The sequence below is a fragment of the Gopherus flavomarginatus genome, chromosome 17 (genome assembly GCF_025201925.1).
Source record: "Gopherus flavomarginatus isolate rGopFla2 chromosome 17, rGopFla2.mat.asm, whole genome shotgun sequence".
Taxonomy (NCBI): Eukaryota; Metazoa; Chordata; order Testudines; family Testudinidae; genus Gopherus; species Gopherus flavomarginatus.
In genome coordinates, this window is record NC_066633.1 from 4,323,166 (window position 1) to 4,342,876 (window position 19,711).

The 19,711-nt window shown below is 48.2% G+C and overlaps 1 protein-coding gene across 1 annotated transcript in view; it reads left to right on the forward strand.

Annotated features, from left to right (window-relative positions):
- The first annotated feature begins 2,441 nt into the window (after positions 1–2,441).
- The window catches only part of TTLL11 (tubulin tyrosine ligase like 11), a 209,957-nt gene continuing 192,687 nt past the window's right edge, over positions 2,442–19,711 (forward strand). Inside the window, exon 1 of the mRNA XM_050926831.1 lies at positions 2,442–2,512. The gene's annotated coding sequence lies outside the window, so the exon portion shown is untranslated. The remainder of the gene's footprint in view (positions 2,513–19,711) is intronic.

Genomic DNA, 19,711 nt, shown 5'->3' on the forward strand with positions numbered 1-19,711 from the left:
GGGCAAGAACACACCTCTTCCTTCATGCATTTTCTCTTTAAATACAAAAGGAAATACTAGTCCTTGTGATGCAGTGGTGAGGCCTTTCCAGCCAAGAAGCTGGAATGGAGGATGGAATGGAGGTTAAGGATAACCTAGGCATGGCCCAACATCTAAACAAGTACTTTGCCTCGGTTTTTAATAAGACTAGTGAGGAACCTTGCGATGATGGAGGGATGATAAACGGGAATGTGGATATGGAAGTGGATATTACTGCAACTGAGGTAGAGGCCGTACTTGAACAGCTCGATGGGTCGAAGTCGGAGGGCCCAGACAATCTCCACCCGAGGATATTAAAGGAACTGGCGCGTGAAATTGCGAGCCCGTTAGCGAGAATTTTTAAGCAATCGATAATCTCGGGTGTTGTGCCGTATGACTGGAGGATTGCTAATGTAGTTCCTATTTTTAAGAAAGGGAAAAAGAGTGATCCGGGTAATTATAGGCCTGTTAGCTTGACGTCTGTAGTATGTAAGGTCTTGGAAAAAATTTTAAGGGAGAAAGTAGTTAAGGACATAGAGGTCAATGGTAATTGTGACGAATTGCAACACGGATTTACTAAAGGTAGATCGTGTCAAACCAATCTGATCTCCTTCTTTGAGAAGGTGACGGATTACTTAGATAAAGGAAATGCGGTAGATATAATTTACCTAGATTTCAGTAAGGCGTTCGACACGGTTCCGCACGGGGAGCTGTTAGTTAAATTGGAAAAGCTGGGAGTGAATATGAAAGTTGTAAGGTGGATAAGGAACTGGTTAAAGGGGAGACTCCAGAGGGTCGTATTGAAAGGTGAACTGTCGGACTGGAAGGAGGTCACCAGTGGAGTCCCTCAAGGATCGGTTTTGGGACCGATCTTATTTAACCTTTTTATTACTGACCTTGGCACAAAGAGCGGGAATGTGCTAATAAAGTTCGCGGATGACACGAAGCTGGGGGGTATTGCTAACACGGAGAAGGACAGGGATACTATTCAAGAAGATCTGAACCACCTTGTAAACTGGAGTAATAGAAATAGGATGAAATACAATAGTGAAAAGTGCAAGGTCATGCATTTAGGAATTAATAATAAGAATTTTGGATATACGTTGGGGGCGCATCAGTTGGAAGCGACGGAGGAAGAGAAGGACCTTGGGGTACTGGTTGATAGCAGGATGACTATGAGTCGCCAATGTGATACGGCTGTTAAAAAAGCAAATGCGATTTTGGGATGCATCAGGCGGGGTATTTCCTGCAAGGATAAGGAGGTGTTAGTACCGTTGTATACGGCGTTGGTGAGACCCCATCTGGAATACTGTGTGCAGTTCTGGTGTCCCATGTTCAAGAAGGATGAATTCAAACTGGAACAGGTTCAGAGACGTGCTACGAGGATGATCCGAGGAATGGAAAAACTGCCTTATGAAAGGAGACTCAAAGAGCTTGGCTTGTTTAGCCTGGCCAAAAGAAGGCTGAGGGGGGATATGCTCGCCCTATATAAATATATCAAGGGGGTTAACGTTAGGGAGGGAGAGGAATTATTTAAGTTTAGTACTAATGTAGCCACGAGGACGAATGGGTATAAACTGGATATTAGGAAGTTTAGACTTGAAATTAGACGAAGGTTTCTGACCATTAGGGGAGTGAAGTTCTGGAATAGCCTTCCGAGGGAAGTAGTAGGGGCAAAAGACTTTCCTGGCTTTAAGACAAAGCTTGATAAGTATATGGAGGGGATGTTATGATAGGATCGTTAATTTGGGCAATTGATCTTGAATTACCACCAGACAGGTCTGCTCAATGGTCTGCGGGGTGATGTTGCATGCGATGGGTACTGAGTTGCTGCGGAGAACTCCTTCTTGGGTGCTGGCTGGTGACTCTTGCCCACATGCTCAGGGTTTAGCTGATCGCCATATTTGGGGTCGGGAAGGAATTTTCCTCCAGGGCGGATTGGCAGGTGCCCTGGAGGTTTTTCGCCTTCCCCTGCAGCGTGGGGCACGGGTCGCTTGCTGGTGGTGTCTCTGCAGCTTGAGGTCTTCAAACCATTTTTGAGGATTTCAATAACTCGGTCCTGGGATAGGGGTTGTACAAAATTGGATGGGTGGGGTTCTGTGGCCTGCCTTGTGCAGGAGGTCAGACTAGATGATCAGATTGGTCCCTTCTGACCTATGAGTCTATGAGTCTATGAGTAAGCAGATCACAGCCTGGTGCTGCAGTATGGAAACATGCTATCCAAGGGAAATTAAAGGCCAGAACTATCTCCAGCCCTGAAACTTTTCCTCTCCCCATGCCTTTAATTCCACCCTTACCCTGGGAATGTTTCTCAGCAACAGTCCAGTTCTCACTTCACTCTGGGCCCAGCCTCTTTTAGAAGGAGCCTTTCCCAGCATGCTCATCTGCTAGCTGCCCCTGTAACTCAGGGAGAGACAAGGTCTTCTACTTGGAAGGTGGATGCTCAAAGTTGTTATCTGGCTGCAGCAGACTGTGTCTCCTTCCCTTCTAGTTGGTGAGTGCTTTTGGCTTGTATTGTGGATAGTTTGTTGCTGGGGGATGGGCCTTTGCGTGAGCTTTATAATTCACAGAGAATGATCAGAGGGATTGTTTTTTAAGATCTTAACTGCAAAGGTGCATGCTACATCTGAGTGCCCCTCCTCCTCCTTGAACTAAATGGCTTCTCTTAGCTGTGTTTGGGTTTTTGGGAGCCTATCTCAGGTTGGCAGGCAATTGTGCCCTTGCGGAGAGGGCCCCAGGGATGTGACACTTGCTGTCCCACACTTCACTCTCAACTCATCCTTCCCTGCTTCTGAAAATCCCTCCAGGCTCTTCAGTCCAAGGCTGTTACTGTCATGGAGAATGCCCACTGTTGCCTCTATATTTATTACCTCCCCCATGTGCATTTCTCTCTGTATTGAGCCTGCTGGCTTGCCTTCACTGCTCTGAATATTAAGAGGGTGGGTTTTTATTAAACTTTGATTGTATTTGAAGATGGGCCTGAGCCAGGAAGTTCTGATCTGGCTCCAGAGTCTCAGTGCGTGTTTACTTCTGGACTAGTTCTAGCTTCAGTCATGTGATTATGATGTGCCCAATCCTGAGCACTCTAGTGGAGTGCAAGGGCTTCATAAATAACACTTCAATTTGTTCATTAACAAAGCCCCCCACCTCTTAAAAAGTTATTAAGGGGGATTGACCCTACAGCCTTCAACACTAAAAGCCTGGGCCTCCAAGCACCTGAGATACAGGAGTAACTCTGTTAGTTGGTATCAGTAGTAAGCTCTTATCCTCTGTGGGTGTAGAACACTTAGCTAGTGTGTGGTGTTGGTAACACAGAAACCATGGTTAGCAGCACCGCTTCTTCCTCCTCCCAAAATGGAGACTTCTGCATATTGTAGGAAATAAAAGGCAAGAGAGCAACCAAAAAGCGAGGCAATGACAACTGCAGAGCAATTGAAACAGGCTGTTGCACTATAGACAGGTTAAAAAAAAATTCTCTAAGCTAACACCGTATTTTTGTAAGCATCCTGAAAAAAAAAATCACGATTTATACATAACGATGCTGCTTCAGTCTCAATATTATCTACACAATGCAGTTCTGAAGCAATGCAAAGGAAGATATTCATAAATAAACCTACAAATATCACAGGGCATTTAGAATGAGAACCCAGGCTAAATGCAATTATTATTGATTTTTTTTTTGATTGATTGTAGTGGTGTTGTAGCCTTGTTGGTCCCAGGATATTGGAGAGAGAGAAGGTAGGTGAGGTACTATCTTTCCTTGGCCAGACTTCTGTTGGTGAAAGAGATGATGAAAGATATTGCTTCATCCACCTTGTCTCATAATTTTTTTTACAGTATTCAGCAAAGAATAAGCCTGAAATAGTCTTTCTATTAAATGCTGTTGATAAACATATTGCTAAAGAACTTTTCATTCTATTCTTAACACTTATTTTCAATGCATCTTGTAAATGTATATAAAGCTAGAGCAAGGATATGATTGACCCACCCCTAAAATGCAGCTACCTCTGAGGTGGAATGTAGCAGCTCTTGAACAGTTGCCCAGTAACGCAGCATGATGATTTGGGACACTAAGTGATAACAAAATCTTGAGTGCGACATGTATGAAACTGTGAAATAATTTTCTAAAGAAACTGTTGGAAGCTCCATTACCTGGGACATGTAAAACCAGGCTGCACAAAGCACCAGTAAATGTCCCCCCGGGAGCTCTCCTGCATTGCTGTGGAGCTAGACTAGATGGCCATTTCCTACTCTGTTTCCTGTGCCATGTTGGAAAAAGATGGTAAATATGAAACTCAAACAGGTGGCTGGTGTCTCTCTCCTCAAGTGAGGTGAGAGCCCATGGAAAATGCGAGATTCATAACGCTGGAGTCTGAGCCATCACTCCTTCCTGGGCTGGGCATGAATATTCAGAAAATGGCCTGTACTCCTGAAGTGGGTCTTGCTTGCAGGAGGTGCGGCTGAGCACCCTCAACTCCCGTTGAATCCAGTAAGCGTAATGTCATGTTTTCTTATAGTAACATCATACAGCCACTAGATGTCACTGTGTGCTGTTGGTGATTCAGACGGGTGTGGTTCTGGTAAACAAAGGCAGATCCAGGTGGTACTGTGTGTAGAAGCCTGTTTGTGTGGTGCATAGCTTTGTATAATAGGTGCCTCCTGGTTAATAGGGGCTGAGGGGCAGGTCCACAGTACAAAGTTAGGGCGGCTCAATTACATCACTCAGAGCTATGAAAACTAAGCCCTATAACTAAGCCAATGTAAGCTCCAGTGTAGACACGACTAGATTGCCAGGAGAATTCTTCTGTCAGTCTACCCACCCCTCTCGGAGAGGTGGATTTACTGCAGTGAAGGAAGTACCCCTTATGTTCTATACCACAGCACTGCAGCATTTCTAGCATAACCATATCTGGAGAGTCCATGATTCCCTGTATCATGACATTGAGAGCATTCATCACCTTCCAGCCGGTGCTCAGCATCTCCTAGGATTAGGCCTAAAAATCTGAGAAGCTTTGTATGGTCACCTCACCAATGTGGGCGAGCTGCCCAGAACGTGCCATGTGGAGATGGGAATGACCCAACATCAGTCAGCTGGAGTCTGTAGCCTGTTTGTCCTTTGCTTGGCCAAGCGCTGCATTGCCATTACAAATGGCAGGCTCCTATGGCTGGGCTTGTGTGTTGCTATTTCCTTGTAACTTCAAGCGCCTCCTTCACATTAATCTTTTTATTTTCATTTTGACAAATGTATGTTTCCAGGAAGTTGCTAAGGTCAAAGCAGCATCTGTTGCTAGTTATTTTGGGTGATGCAGAGGGTCTTTGTGATGGTTTCCAAAGCAACAAGGAATGAAGTCGTTTGTAAACCAGAAATGAAGAACAGGGGGATGACTGGGGCTTCCTGAAAGGCAGCTGATGATGCTGATGAAAATCAGATCATTTTGCCTGTATTTATTTTAAAACTTGATCTATTTTTCTTGTACAACTATCAGCCTGACTCCTGCATTTTAAATACTTGGCCACAGCAAACTATGTCTCTATCAGCTCTGAGAGTACCAGAAAAGATGGATTTGCATGGTCTCTTCTTTGGATTCAGTGGGTGATGGTTCTGGTTTGCTTATCTCTGGTGATGACTGATCCTTACCTGTAATCAGATAATGTGAAGAATCTAGGTTAAATGCAGTTCTTTGTATTATAAGCCTAGTTTAATTCCAAAGGGCACAGGGCTGCATATTTGGGTTCATGTCAGAACAGTTTCTTTGTACGAGGGCTTCCCAGTGTCGACCGCTCCCAATGAGCCTCTGATGCAATCCCAGTATTAGACTGCTAGTTTACTGTAAGACCTGCATTGTAACATTAGAATATCCCCTAGGCTAAGCCAGGCAGATGTTCTCCTGTAATGTGTCGCGTGCCAGGAATAAGGATTTAACAAGAAGAATTGCAGAAAAACTGGGATATTGAATAATTTGGTCCATTCTAGCATACCAAAGGCTCAGTTCTGTACCCACTCTGCCTGTGGAACACCATAGGAATTGAAAGGAGATTGGACCACGGAGAGGCTGCAAAGTTGGGGCCTAATAGAGCATTTCCTGTGCATGCCTGGATAATAGGCTCCTAATTCCTGATTGTTGGAAAGGTTCAGTGTCTGAATTCTTACAATGTGAATTTCACACTGCTTCTCTCCCCAGGGAATGCGGAACGGTTCTGGTCTGATTGCTTTGGTCTCAGAGATGATCATCTCAATTACCAAAATATCAGCTGTCAAATTAAGTGATTATTTCCTCCACCACTGCCACCCTCCAGTAAGGGGGAGCCTGCTGCATTGAGAGATGCTCTCCGTGGCCTCGCAGGAGGTCACCTAACACCTGTATTTAGCCAGCTACGTCGGTACTGAGCTGCAGGCTCCTGCTTTTGAACCCACTGGACCATGTTCCTTTCAGCCCTGATGATGCAGAGCAGCTCAGTGGCCAGAATTTTCAAAGTTCCACCCACATGGGCCAGATTGTAGAGACCTCAGCTCCCTTTTAGGCCCCCAAATAAGTGATCATTCTGGGTGTTGGGCTCTTTGGAAACTCTGTGTCCACATGAAGAAAACAGGCCAGGGATAGTTTTCTTAAGACCCTAAGATGCTTCGGCTCCAGCATCCTATTGATTGACACGTGCCCGTCTAAGTCACTTGGGTGGTTTAGCAAGCCTTGCCCTGGAGCTTTATAAATATGACACCAGGTTAATGGAATTGCCAAGCTCAAGGCTTTCATCAGAGGCCAGACGGGACCATTCTGATCATCCAGACTGAGCTGTAGAACACAGGCCAGAGAGCCTCCCCTGATAGTTCCCAGGGAAGATCTTCTAGAAAAACAGCCATTGTTGATTTAAACATTGTCAGTGATAGAGAATTCACAGCACCCATGGTGAAATGTTCCAGTGGGTAATTACCCTGTGGTACAAATTCAGGCCTTATTTTCCTTGGGAATTTGTCTAGTTTCAACTTCCAGCCATTGGATTGTGTCAGTCCTTTCTTTGCTAGACTGAAGAGTCCACTCAAATATTTTTTCCCCACATCGGTACTTCTAGATGATCATCAAGTCACCCCTTAACTTTAAGCTAAATAGACTAGGCTCAAAGAGTTCAGTCTATCACTATAAGGCCGGTTTTCTTATAATTTTTGTGCTTCTTTTCGGAACCCTCTCTAATTTATCAACATCCTTCTTGGATCATGGCCACCACACCTGGGCACAGCATTCCAGCAGCGGTTGCACCAGTGCCAGATACAGAGCTAAAATAACCTCTCTGTTCCTTCTCGAGATTCCCGCTTCATGCACCCCAGGATCGCATTAGCTCTGGGCACTGGCCAAGAAGGGACGTTTTGTTCAAGGGACACAGCCAACCCGAAGAGACCTAAAGAACAGGCTTTACAAGCAGCTAAGAGGATAGATGTGTTTTATGGGTGGCTTTATAATGTCAGTGAGAAACTACTTTAACTTAACTCTGAAATTTTGGAAAACCAGCTCAGTAGCATAGAGCTAACAAGGATCCCAAAGCACTTACAAACATCAGTTCATGAAAGCAGGTAAGTATTATTAATCCCCATTTTACAAATGGGAGGAAACTGAGACAAAGCAACTTGTCCATCAAATACAACGAGTCTGTGGCACAGCCTGGGACAGAACCCAGAACACTTGATGACACTGCACTTGAATCATGCTGCCACCCTCCTGCATACGGCTGTTACGTCCCCCACTACTGAGTCAGCCTCCTGTGGGTTGAAACACAGTAGCTGTTCCGTCTGTGCGCAGCAGCACAACGCTGTGGTCTAGGCTGAGACATGAAGAATGCTGTCGCTAATTGGATTTGCCTGGTGAAGTTAAGAAAGCAGAACAGCATGGTCAGCAGCTCTGATCTTGCAAAAAGTGCCATGTGATCTCAGTGACCCCAAAATCGGATGTCTCCTTCGAACTGCTCTCATCTAGAAGTTATGAGCTCGATGCAGGAATCCCTGGGTGTAGTTCTCTGGCCTGTGCTACTCGGGGGCTCAGACTAGGTGGTAATAATGATCCCCTCTAGGCCCAACATCTACATGCTCTGCTTTTTGCTGTTGTGCAGGACCCAGCTCCAGCAGCGTGGTGGCTCCTAGCATCACAGTGAGGCGCTGGTTAAGGAGCTGACCCGCGCAATTGCCAACTCCACCTCCTGCTATTCTAGGTGCCCCTTTGAGGTCTTTGGCCTGGCCCCACTTGCCTTGTGAGTTCTGATGGACGCAATGTGGCATAGCTACAGGCCAACGCAAGTCCGGCCCCGAAGACCTAAGCACCCCGTCCCAAGAGCTCTCAAAAGTGCTTGGCATCCGTCCTGCAGAGGTGTAGCCCCAGCAAAGGATCAGGGGTGGAAGGTGAAAGTGTTAATCAAATAAAGTCTGTATCTCGCAAAGACAGCCTTGCGGCGAAGGCCGCTTTTCTTTCAAAACAACCCAAGAAGGAGCTTGTGCCAAGGCAAAGGCTGCAGAGGAGCCCAGGAGATTTATCGCTTAGGAAATACTTTCTCCAGTGATGGCTGACGATTTCAGCAGGAACAATAGAGGATTCGCAGCATGAACAAAGCTGATTTCATTCTCCTTTTTATCAATGCGTTTTCCTTGCGGTGCCTCCCTTCCTGGAAATGGGAGATACAACTTCCCCCGAGCGCACTGATGTGTAATCAGCAGGAATAGGAATATCCTGGCTGGGAATCGACTTGTGAAAAGGATGTCACTTTGGGTGATTTATGAGCTTGGACAGTGCAAGCCATGGCAGCAGCCAACCGAAGGGCTGGCCTGCTGTCAAATGCCAGGGCTCCTGCAATATCCACGTATTCTTTCTCATTCTTGCTGAGTCTCCAGGGGGCCTCAAAGGGAAGCCAATGGATCAGACACACACGTTCTGTTTTATTTTATTTCTTATTACTGTGTCCTTCCAAACGCCTTTAGCAGACGCACAATCACAATAGACCTGACCGTGAAGCCTCATTGCTTTGCAGGTATAGAGGTCAACTCTCTGCTTGCAAAGGGTCAATGCAAAGGAATGTGCTCATGCTTTGGGAGCAGCCGAGCAGCCCCACCCCTGCTTGCATGGCCAGTGTATGATCCAGCTGCAAACCAGTGGGATGAAGTGAACGGAAAAAAATCTCTCTTTGCTGCTTCAGTAACCCCACTGCCTTCAGTGGTATTACTCCAGATTTACACCAGTGTGACAGAGCAGGATTAGGCCCCAAAGCTCCCCTGTGATGCTAAGGGAGCATCTACTGCAAGGCTCAGGGTGGGGGGTACATGAGCGAGTGAGCTTACTGTTAGCACTGATGCTTGCACGGAAAGCTAGCAAGGGCGATGTGTGCATGAAAAAGAAATGCAAGAAAACATGGCCAAAGTGAATTCACTTATAAATGGGAACCAACATTTGTGAAACACTCTCGGGTAGTTATTTTTCCCCAGTGCTTTCCTGGAGCCAGTTCTAAACCTTTATTTCCAGTGGCTTCTAATCACTTCCCCACTGGATCTTGCAACAGCCCAGCACGCTAAGGAATCCTCTCCAATTTTGCATTCTCGGAGGGTTTTGTTTTTTTTTTTAAATCCTTTGACCTCTCCTCTGTTGCCCTTCTCATGCTCTGGTAACTCAGACATGGCTTGGAGTGAAAGCAGCCTGGTTTCCAATGACCTCCATAAACGAGTGATGTGGTTCTGCTGTGTTGTTACAAAAGAAGCCAAAATGGGTTGATCAGTAACGGCTTTTCTTCTCTGCTCTCCCGGGAGATTGGGGAATGCGCTGGCTTGCACACTGCTCTCTGCTTGGCCCTTTTCCTGGCCTGTCGGTGGCCAGTGTGAGAAGCTGCCAATGTGTAGAAGGGCCGAGCCTGTTGTGCTGCATACACAGAAAAAGGCAGAGTTAAGGTTGCTGCAGGTCCCTTGTACCGCATCAAATGTTGCTGGTTGGGCATTGCAGCATCTCTGCTGAAACCTGAGATGACATCAGACCGGTTGCTAAAACTAGGCTCATAAACCCTTCTGACTGCAAACAACCCTCCCTGTCCCCCATCATTTCACACTGCACCAAGTTTTAAACCTGCCTTTTTGGAAAGCCAGTGTGTGGTTGAATACCATTAGTACTGGAGCGTGTCACTGCTAGATTGCCGCCTTCTCTTACACCGCATTATGCAATCCTTACCCAATCCTTAGAATAGGAAATAATTCTTCCGAGTGATCAGATTTTAATTATGCAATGCAGAGGATGATTGTTGTATTCCAAATTGGTGCCAAGTACTTAGTTATGTATATGCTGAATTTAGTCTATACTATTATACCCAGTGGGTGGCCTGAGACAATCAGGAAGTAATTAGTTTTGCTGGAGGTGGTTTGCCTGCCTAGTTCCCTGTGCGGTCTCAGCAGTGTCTTGCTGTGTTCTGTGAATACTGTGGCTTAGGGTTCAGTAGCGGTTTTTGTGTGACAAGCGAACAAGCTGTCTGCGTGATAGTCTGTAATTAGACCTGTCGATATTCACTTGGAAATGGAGACGATGCTAAGCGTGTCCACTGCCGGCGCTGCCTTTTGTGGCTGTTCTCAGCAATGCTTGGGCCACGCGAGCCCTAGCTTGCTGTAAGTGAAGAGGAGGCTTCAGTGTCGGTCATGTCACTGCAGAGCTTGAATGGGGAGCATCACGGTGTGTTGCCAGGAGTTCGTATTTATCCGTCCAGCTGATGGCGAGGTTTGGCCTCGCTTGCGTGGGATTTGTCTGTTTCCCATGCGGTCGATAGCCGTGCATGCTTGGCGGGTGGATTGAAGTAGATAAAATGCCCACAGAGCCCGGCAACATTTAAACAAAACATTCACCACCTAGCTGGGTGGATTAAGAGCTCTGGAGCTGGAAATGTTTTACCTCCAGAACAGGGGCCTGGAGTGCAGGACTTGTCTAGGCTACACCCTTCAGTGTGTTCCAGCCTGGCCTGGGGATCTAGCTAGTCGTTCGTTCTATCAGTTATATGGCCCCATTGCCATAGAATCTGAGTACGTCACCATATTCGGTGTATTTATCGTCCCAATAGCCCCGCGAGGCAGGGCTGTTATCCCCATTGGCAGAGGGGAACTGAGACACAGAGATGCTGAGTGACTTGCCCATGCTCACACAGGAAGTCAGTGGTATTGTAAGGAATCAAACCCAGGTCTCCTGATTTCTGGGTTAAGCCCATAACCACTGGGCCATCCTGCCTTCTCACTAGTCCGTTCAACCCTTAGTCTCTGTGTTGTGCTGCTGATTGTGCTTCTGCTATTGGCAGCTGTCTGCTAGGAGCTGCCTGAGCGCCCCCAAGCCCACTTTGCATAGCCTAGCGAACGGCCATCTCATGGGGAGGATGCATGGGCAGCAGGTATCATAGGCTGGGCTTCCCCAAACAGCCAGGCGTGGCCCCGCTCATGCTCCACCCCCAGTCCCCCTCTTGCTCTGCAGCTCCCCTTGTGCCACGGCCCCAGCTTGGACTGGGGCCCCGTCACTTGCCCTCCCAGAGCTCCAGGGCTGGGGGCACTAACCTGGAGCAGGCGCCGGCGGCCACAGTGGGGGGCTCTGGGCTCCCACATTGGGGGGGGGGGCCTCAGGCAGAAGGGGCATGCTGAGGGCTAGCCTTCCCCAGCTGGCAGTTCATGCACCAGCCTTGGGAGGATGTTTGTCCAGCACTGCCCCAGAGCTGGATCTGAATTGGTGCCGTAGAGATGAAGGACCTAATGCCCAGGCCTATCCAGCCCAGAAGCTAATGCTTTCCTAAATTAAATGATTCCTCTTTCTAAAACGTCATGAACTCAGGCTTTATCTTACTGGGGAGCCCAAAGCAAAGGGGCGGAAACCTCTGGCATCGCTGATGTGACATTTAAAAGTACCCTCCAGCCCAGGGTGCTGGCCCAGTTCCCTTTGGGCACCCGGAGCCCCTCCAGGATGGGAAGCAAAGCAGTGCAGCCTGGGAGATGGCCCTGCTGACCAAGGGGGCAGAGAAATGCGTCACCAAGTTGCTTGCCCCATGCGTGGAGTGGGGGAAGGGGGTGGGCAGGCGAGTAGGTGAGGTTGGAGGGAAGTAGAGAGGGCAGTGGGCAAAGGACAGGAATGGGAAGTTGCAGGAGCCGGAGGAGAACATGGAAGGGGGGAGCGCTACTATTAACCGTGACCGAGAAAGCAGGCTGCGGAGACACACAGTTCTGGCCTCAGAGCCGGGGAGGGCATTTTGAGCCCCTCTCAGAGGGGACAAGAATCTTCTCTTCCAGACCTGAATGTCCCAGGGAGGTGCTGTGCATGTGGGTAGTGAGAGGGCTCCTATGGATGGGGGAGGGTCTGCTGAATGAAGGCTTCACAGGGATGCTTAGTCTGGGCAGCTCTGCATTGTATTGCTCTGTCTCTGCATTGGGGCCAAATGCTGTGACCGTCACGCTGCAGGGAGGATCTACCCAGATCCTGAGCGCCCCAGGAGTTTCCAGGATAAACTCAGTGTGGTCCTACTATGGTCACCATCTGACACTGGCATGGGAATCCCATCAGAGAGAGCCTGCAGGCTTAGCAAGCAGAAATCCAGACCTACTCTACACCTATACAGAAGGATCGCTTCCACCACTGACATGCAGCCACCTCTGGGGTGAAAGGTGACCGCTATTTTAATAAAGAGCAGCAATGCCACGTGATGATTTAGGACAAGAAGTGAAGGAGAAAATCCTCTGATCGAAATGCCAGGAGGAAGGAAGATCCGCAGGATGACATGATCCAAGGGGAAATTGTTCTTGGGGCTCAGGACCCCATTTTCAAAAGCTGTCAGAGGATCTTTAATGGTCACATGTGGTCAGGACCTTGGTGTTGTGTCTGGTCATGAAAGGGTTTGTTATTGGCCAGATTTGGGGGGCTCTCACCTAGGGGGAAAATGCCACTCAGTCCTTCAGAACCAGTTTGCCAGGCACAGGAAAACAACAAAAAAAGCCTCCAGAATCTCTCTTGTGTGAAGTGGACTAAAGTTACCCAGCAACTTTTACCTCTGTCTGTTACACAAAGGAAACTTTCCTCCTTTTTTGTCAGAGATGCTCACTCCCCTGAAATGATTGGCATACTGGAGAGCTGAGAAACTAAATTGTTTATAGACTAATGAATAGAAGCTTGATTGCAAGATCCTGTTTGGAAAATTATAGTGCTGAATTGAAGCTGTACAATTACATCCAAAATGCTGCATATTCATTTCATCTGCTTTGCATAGAGATTAACAAGCGAGCCCTAAAGCAGACTGAAATTAAAGCTAACACCAGATTTAGTCACAGGTTACAAACTAAATGGCATTGTTTGATGGGTATGAATCTTTACCACCTGTCTGCCTGATGATTGCTAGCAGCTTACCAGACAGCAAAGAAGGGGGAAAGTTTCTTCCTATGAAGGAAGCATAATAAAAATGTTAAATAGTAATAGTGTCTCTTCCTCCCCTCCTCCCTCCCAAATAGTTCATTTCCGCAATGTGTCCCCTACAGCCAGGTGTCTTTTGGAAGGTATAGAACTTATATTCTATAGGTATTCTACATAAGGACAATAGAAAACAATGCACTTTTTCCATAGGATGCTTGAATAATAGAGAACCGTGTCCCTACTATGGAGCTATAAAGCATGGTATGGAAATCCTATTGAAAGGTATCAAGATAGGGTAACCAGATGTCCTGATTTTATAGGGATACTCCCGATATTCAAGGCTTTGTCTTATATAGGCACCTATTACCCCTCACCCTGTCCCAATTTTTCACACTTGATAGAGGGTGACCAGATAGCAAGATAACCGATTAATGTAAATACACTTTCAGCGTGACCTCCATAGAACCTAGTCAGTTTAATCCCTATTAAATTCCATAGGATTTTCCTATAGGTGCAATGTGATTAAAGAATAACTCAAGTATTCCTAGAATATGAATGAGAGAGATGTTGACCAGACTAGACCAACTGCCCATCTAGTCCAGTCTCGCCTGCCTCTCTGTTGGATCAGACAAATAGTCCATCTCATCGGAGAGCTTCCATCCTGATGCGCTGTAATTATAATAATAGCTGGACGTTGTTAATCATTGAAAAGGCCCCCTGGAAGGCTCTGTGTGAGAACGATGTCATGTTGGCATGGCTTAGTCTACAAAGTATGGATCACGGAATAGATTTTTAAAGCATTTGCAAACGTTTCTCTGTGACTGTGTGGTGGGGGAAAAGCTGACCTGCTATTCCAGGGGTCTGGGGCCCTGGGGTCTGTGCATAGGGTGTAGGTGGTAGGAGGGGTGGCTTCAACACACTGCCCTGCCAGGATGCCCAGCTCAGCTCTAGAGCAGAAAGAGTTCAGTTCCCAGCCTCATGTAGCCGTTGGGTAGCTCTCTCCTGAGACTGCCAGCAAAATTGCCCATAAGTGCTAGTTGAGATGAGGACACCTGACAAAATGTGCAAGTGCTTATATGTGACTGCCAGGAGTCTAAATACTAGATGGATGAACTAGAGTGCCTGGCATTAGAGGAACAGATATCACAGAAACTTGGTGAAATGAGGATAATCTATGGGACACAGTAATACCAGGGTACAAAATATATAGGAATGACAGGGTAGGTCGTGGTGGTGGGGGAGTGGCACTATATGTGAAAGAAACTATCACGTCAAATACAGTAAAATCTTAAATGAATTAAACTGCCCCCTAGATAGATAGAAATGTCTCTCTGGGGAGAAATTCTATGCTTGAACAATGAGTGTAGCAGCAGGAATATACTCCTGACCACCTGACCAGGATGGTGATTGTGAAATGTGCAGGAAGAGTAGAGAGGCTGCAAAGGCAGAAAACACTATTAAAATGGGGGATTTCAGCTATCCTCATGTTGGTTGGGTGTATGTCACCTCAGGATGTGATGCAGAGAGAATTTCTAGACACCATAAATGACTGCTCCTTGGAGCAGCTTGTCCTGGAACCCACATAGGGAGAAGCAATTCTTGATTTAATCCTAAGTGGTGCACAGGATCTGGTCCAAGAGTTGAAATATAGCAGAACTTCTTGGTAATAGCAATCGTAATGTAATTAAATTTAATATCCTTTTAGGTGGAAAAAACACCAAGGGGAACTACACAAAAATAGAAATGAAAAGGAACAGCCACAGAGTTGAAATGCCTGCAAATTGCATGGAGAATATTTATTTAAAAACACCATAATGGAGGCTCATACTAAATGTAACCCCCCAAATAAAAGAACAAACAGTAAGAGAACCAACAAAATGCCACCATAGCAGAATAAGAGAGACAGAGGCGAAAAGGCATCCTTTAGAAATTGAAAGTCAAATCCTAGTGAGGAAAGTAGAAAGGAGCATAAACTCTGGTATGTCAAGTGTAAAAGTATAAGTTAGGCCAAGAAAAAATTTGAAGAGCACCTAGCTAAAGACACGTAATTTAATGTTAAATTCAATTTAATTTAATTTATTTATTGGCTGTTTAAGTCCATCAGAAAGAGTCAGTGGGGCCACTGGATGATCGAAGTGCTAAAGGAGCACTCAAGAATGACAAAGTTGTTGCAGAGAAGCTAAATTAATTCTTTGCATCAGTCTTCACTGCGGAGGATGTGTGGGAGATCCCCATACCTGAGCCATTCTTTTTAGCTGACACATCTGAGGAACTGCCCCAGATTGAGGTGCCAGTCGAGGAGATTTTGGGGGCAAATTGATAAATTAAACTGTAATAAGTCAGCAGGACCAGATGGTATTCCCCCAAGAGTTGTAAAGGAATTCAAATATGAAACTGCAGAACTAGTAACTGTGGTAAATGTAACCTATGGTTTACATCAGCCTCTGTACCAAATGACTGGAAGATAGCTGTTGTAATGCCTACTTTTAAAAAAGACTCCAGAGGCGATCTGGCAATTATAGGATGATAAGCCTAACTTCAGTACCAGGCAAATTGTCCTTTACTGTAGTTTCAGCCAAAATTATCAGACACATAGGTAATAAACATGATGTGTTGGGGAAGAGTCAACATTGCTTTTGTAAAGGGAAATCATGCCTCACAAATCTATTAGAATTCTTTGAGGAAGTCAACACAAGCCTGTGAACAAGGGTGATTCAATGGATTTAGTGTACTTGGACTTTCAGAAAGCCTTTGACAAGGTCCCGCACCAAAGGCTCTTAAGCAAAGTAAGCAGTCGTGGGATAAGAGGGAAGGTCCTCTCATGGATCAGTAACTGGTTAAGACAGGAAACAAAGGGTAGGAATAAATGGTCAGTTTTCACTGTGGGGAAAGATAAGTAGTGCGGGTCTCCCAGGGGTCTGTACTGGAACCGATGTTGTTCAACATACTCGTAAATAATCTGGAAAAAGGTGAACAGCAAGGTGACAAAATTTGCAGATTATACTAAATTATTCAGTGAAATGAACAGGCAGCAGGTTTAAAACAAACAAAAGGCAGTACTTCCCACAACACAGGCCACCTGTGGAACTCATTGCCAGGGATTGTTGTGAAGGCCAAACGTATAACAGGGTTCAAAAGAGAACTAGGTAAATTCCTGGAGGAAAGGTCCATCAATGGCTATTAGCCAAGATGGTCAGAGATGCAACCCCATGCTTCAAAGGTCTTTAAACCTCCAACTGCCAGAATCTAGGAGTGGATGACAGGGATGGATCACTTGAAATTGCCCTGTTCTGTTCATACCATCCGAAGCATCTGGCACTGGCCACTGTTCGAGACAGGATATTTGGTGAGATGGACCATTGGTCTGATCCTATGGCTGTTCTTATGAACTAGACAGGGACCATTTCCCATTAGCCACTGAGCAGCCGAAAGATGCAAAGTGCTTTAACTAATGCCTAACCTAGTCCGGTGTTGTACCTGGGAAAGCAGGGGTGACCGATTTAAAGACAGAGCGATTGCATGTTTTATGCTTTAGGGCAGCGATTCTCAAACTTTAGCAAACCGAGGACCCCCATTTTGATTAAAAATAATATGTGGACCGCAAGCACCCTGCTCACCCCCAAACTCTGCCCCCACTCCACCTCTTTCTGCCCCTGCTCCACCCCACCCCTTCTCTTCCCCACCTCTTTCTGCCCCCTCCCCTGAGCACCCTATCCCCCCCCTTTTCCCCTCCCTCCCAGCACCTCCTGCACAGAGCTGAACAGCTGTTCCCCGGCGTGCAGGAGGTGCTGGGAAGGAGGAGGAGGAGTTATTTGGCATGGCCCATGGATCCCCTGGAATACTCTCGTTGACCCCCATTTGAGAAACGCTGCTTTAGGGGCTTGATCCAAAGCCCATTGAAGTTAATGGAAAGACGCCCTCTGACTCCCCTGAGCTTTGGGTCAGGCCCTATGTACTGAACAGGAAGTTAAAAAATAAAAACCCCACTCCTCACCTGCCCATGGAGCCACTTGTTCCCTCTGACTGCTTCTCTCCTGAGTGTCACCGACCGACCTTGCTGGGCTAGGAAGACCCGAAAAGATCACCAAGTTTCCCTAATGCCAGTGCAGCACCCTGTAGAACTGAATAGGGGATGAAACAGGCTAGGTGCTGGAAAAAGCTGTAGAATTGAATAGCGAGGGAGGGGACCTGTCTGCTGCTGCCTTGTGGGACAGAGCTGGAGGTCTGACATGCCATTAGTTAGGATAAAACTTCCCTAGTTGCAGTTTCTCTACTGAAATCACTCGGGATTTTTTTTAACCTGTGGTGGCTGTTCCCTCATAACAATCCCACTCCCTTCACCCCGCCCCCTCCTCTTGTCTGACACCGGGGTTTGCTATCATTTTGCATCCCATCCCACTCCACGGTGGCCCTTCTGATACTGCTGTGCCAGCCTGGATGAGCAAACCCCCACTCCCAAAGGCACCATTTTCATTTCTGGGCCCATGGGTCCGGGTAAGCTTGTCTGATGTGGTGCCAGCTGTGGGCTAACTCTGCCCCACCCCCGGCTCCTCAGCACTCCGGCCCCTAACCTGCATCTCCCCCCATTCTGCCAAGGATCTCATGAGCCAGAGCAGGCCAAATTTTCCCAGCTGCAATTTGAATGAGTGAGCACCTGGGAGCGAAGCTGCTACCTAAAACTGACAGGCTGGTCCCAAGAGCTGTAACTGTACCAGTGGCCTGTGGGGGGTGACAGGTGGTGGCAGAGATGCCTTGAGGTTCTGGCATTGTCTGGACCCGTCGGACCCCAGGCCAGTGTGCGATTAGGGGCGTGTTGAATGCCTGCAATCTGGGACTAGCGCAGCAGCTGGGAGAGATGGCGGGGACAGAGATGCTGTCCAGACACCCATCAAACAAAGGGCACCCCCCCACACCCTGCGCTGAGTGGCCAGGGTTGGCCATGGAGGTGCAGGGCTTGTAAGGACCATGTGTGGTTAAGGAAACTCTTGGCAACAATCCATCGCTTAGCTAGTGCAACACGCTGGAAAGCAGTTGAGCTGTGTGCACCCAGCCCCCCGCCGGCTCCCTCGAGCGTCCTGCCGAGCGTGGCCGCTATGGGCAGCAGCGGGAGGCTGGAGGCTTCTTTGCTGTGCTGCTGGCAAGGTGGCCTCCAGCTGTCTCCCTGGCTTCCTCAGCTGCCCCCCAGGCCCAGGGGGCAATGGCCGTCCCTGCTGCTGGTTCTGTTGCCCCCATAACCTGTCATCTTCGTGGCTGCTTTCTAGCCTAGGATGGGGCTGTGGGGCATTTGACTCCCTTGGAAGCACCAGCTGGGGCAGGAGAGATTGAGGCACCCAGAGCCCAGTGATGGGCACAGTGTGAAGATCTAGGAGGCGGCCAGCACTTGCCAACCCCACAAGGCAAGGCCCCGCCCTGCAGAACTCGCGGTCCAGCTGGGACAGTGACTGCTGCTATTCAGGCTGAGCAAACTCCCAACCCACCTGTTGCTCCTGCCCTATCCCCTCTGAGCAGCAGGCAGTGTGCTGAGGGGCAGCCCTGCCAGGTAGCCATAGTCAAGGAGGGGTGAGGTGGTGAGTCTGTCCTGGGGGAGCCCCGCGCTGGGTGCAGTATGAGAACGCCATTTGCTTAACCCATGGTCATTGCTATTCTCTGTTCTCCAGCCTGCCCCCCTTGCTCGCCCAGGGCAGCGCCTTCAGGAGCGCAGGCCCAGCACAGTCAGCTCCCCCCATGCACCGCCGTGGGGTGCTTGGCCTCGTCCCTTCACTGAGCAGGCCATGGGCTCCAGCAGGCCTCCATGTGCTGTGTGCAGCCCGACTCTGTTCCCCGGCCAGGCTCATGCTCCAGGGCCCAGGCCTTGCGGGCAGCATCCCCAACAGGGAGACGTTCTGGGGAACCAGCTTGTGGCACGGGGAGGACTCCGTACTGCAGCAGCCTAGAGAGCAGTAACCTCTAGGGCTCCCTAAAGCAGCAGCCCTCGCGGGGTTGGGGTGGTGGGGCAGGAAGAGCCGCCGAACATTCGTTCCTAGGCCTGCTCTGCCCTGTGTTGGTTGGTGGCACCTGCTGTTGATTGCCAGGCTGGTGGCTTAGCTCTGGGGAGGCGGCCAGTGGGGCCATGCAGCACGTCTGCACAGGGAGCTGGCTCATGCCCAGCCCAGGCTGGGGACACGGCCGGTGCGAGGCCGAACCTTGGCCAGACAGAGCCTGCCCGCAGCTCTGGGCAGAGGGAGTGGAGGAAAATGAAGTTTGGCTGACCCCTAGTGGTGCTGTGTGAGAAAACCCACTCCTCTCCGACTGCCCGGGTGGGACTGCGGCCGCGCTGT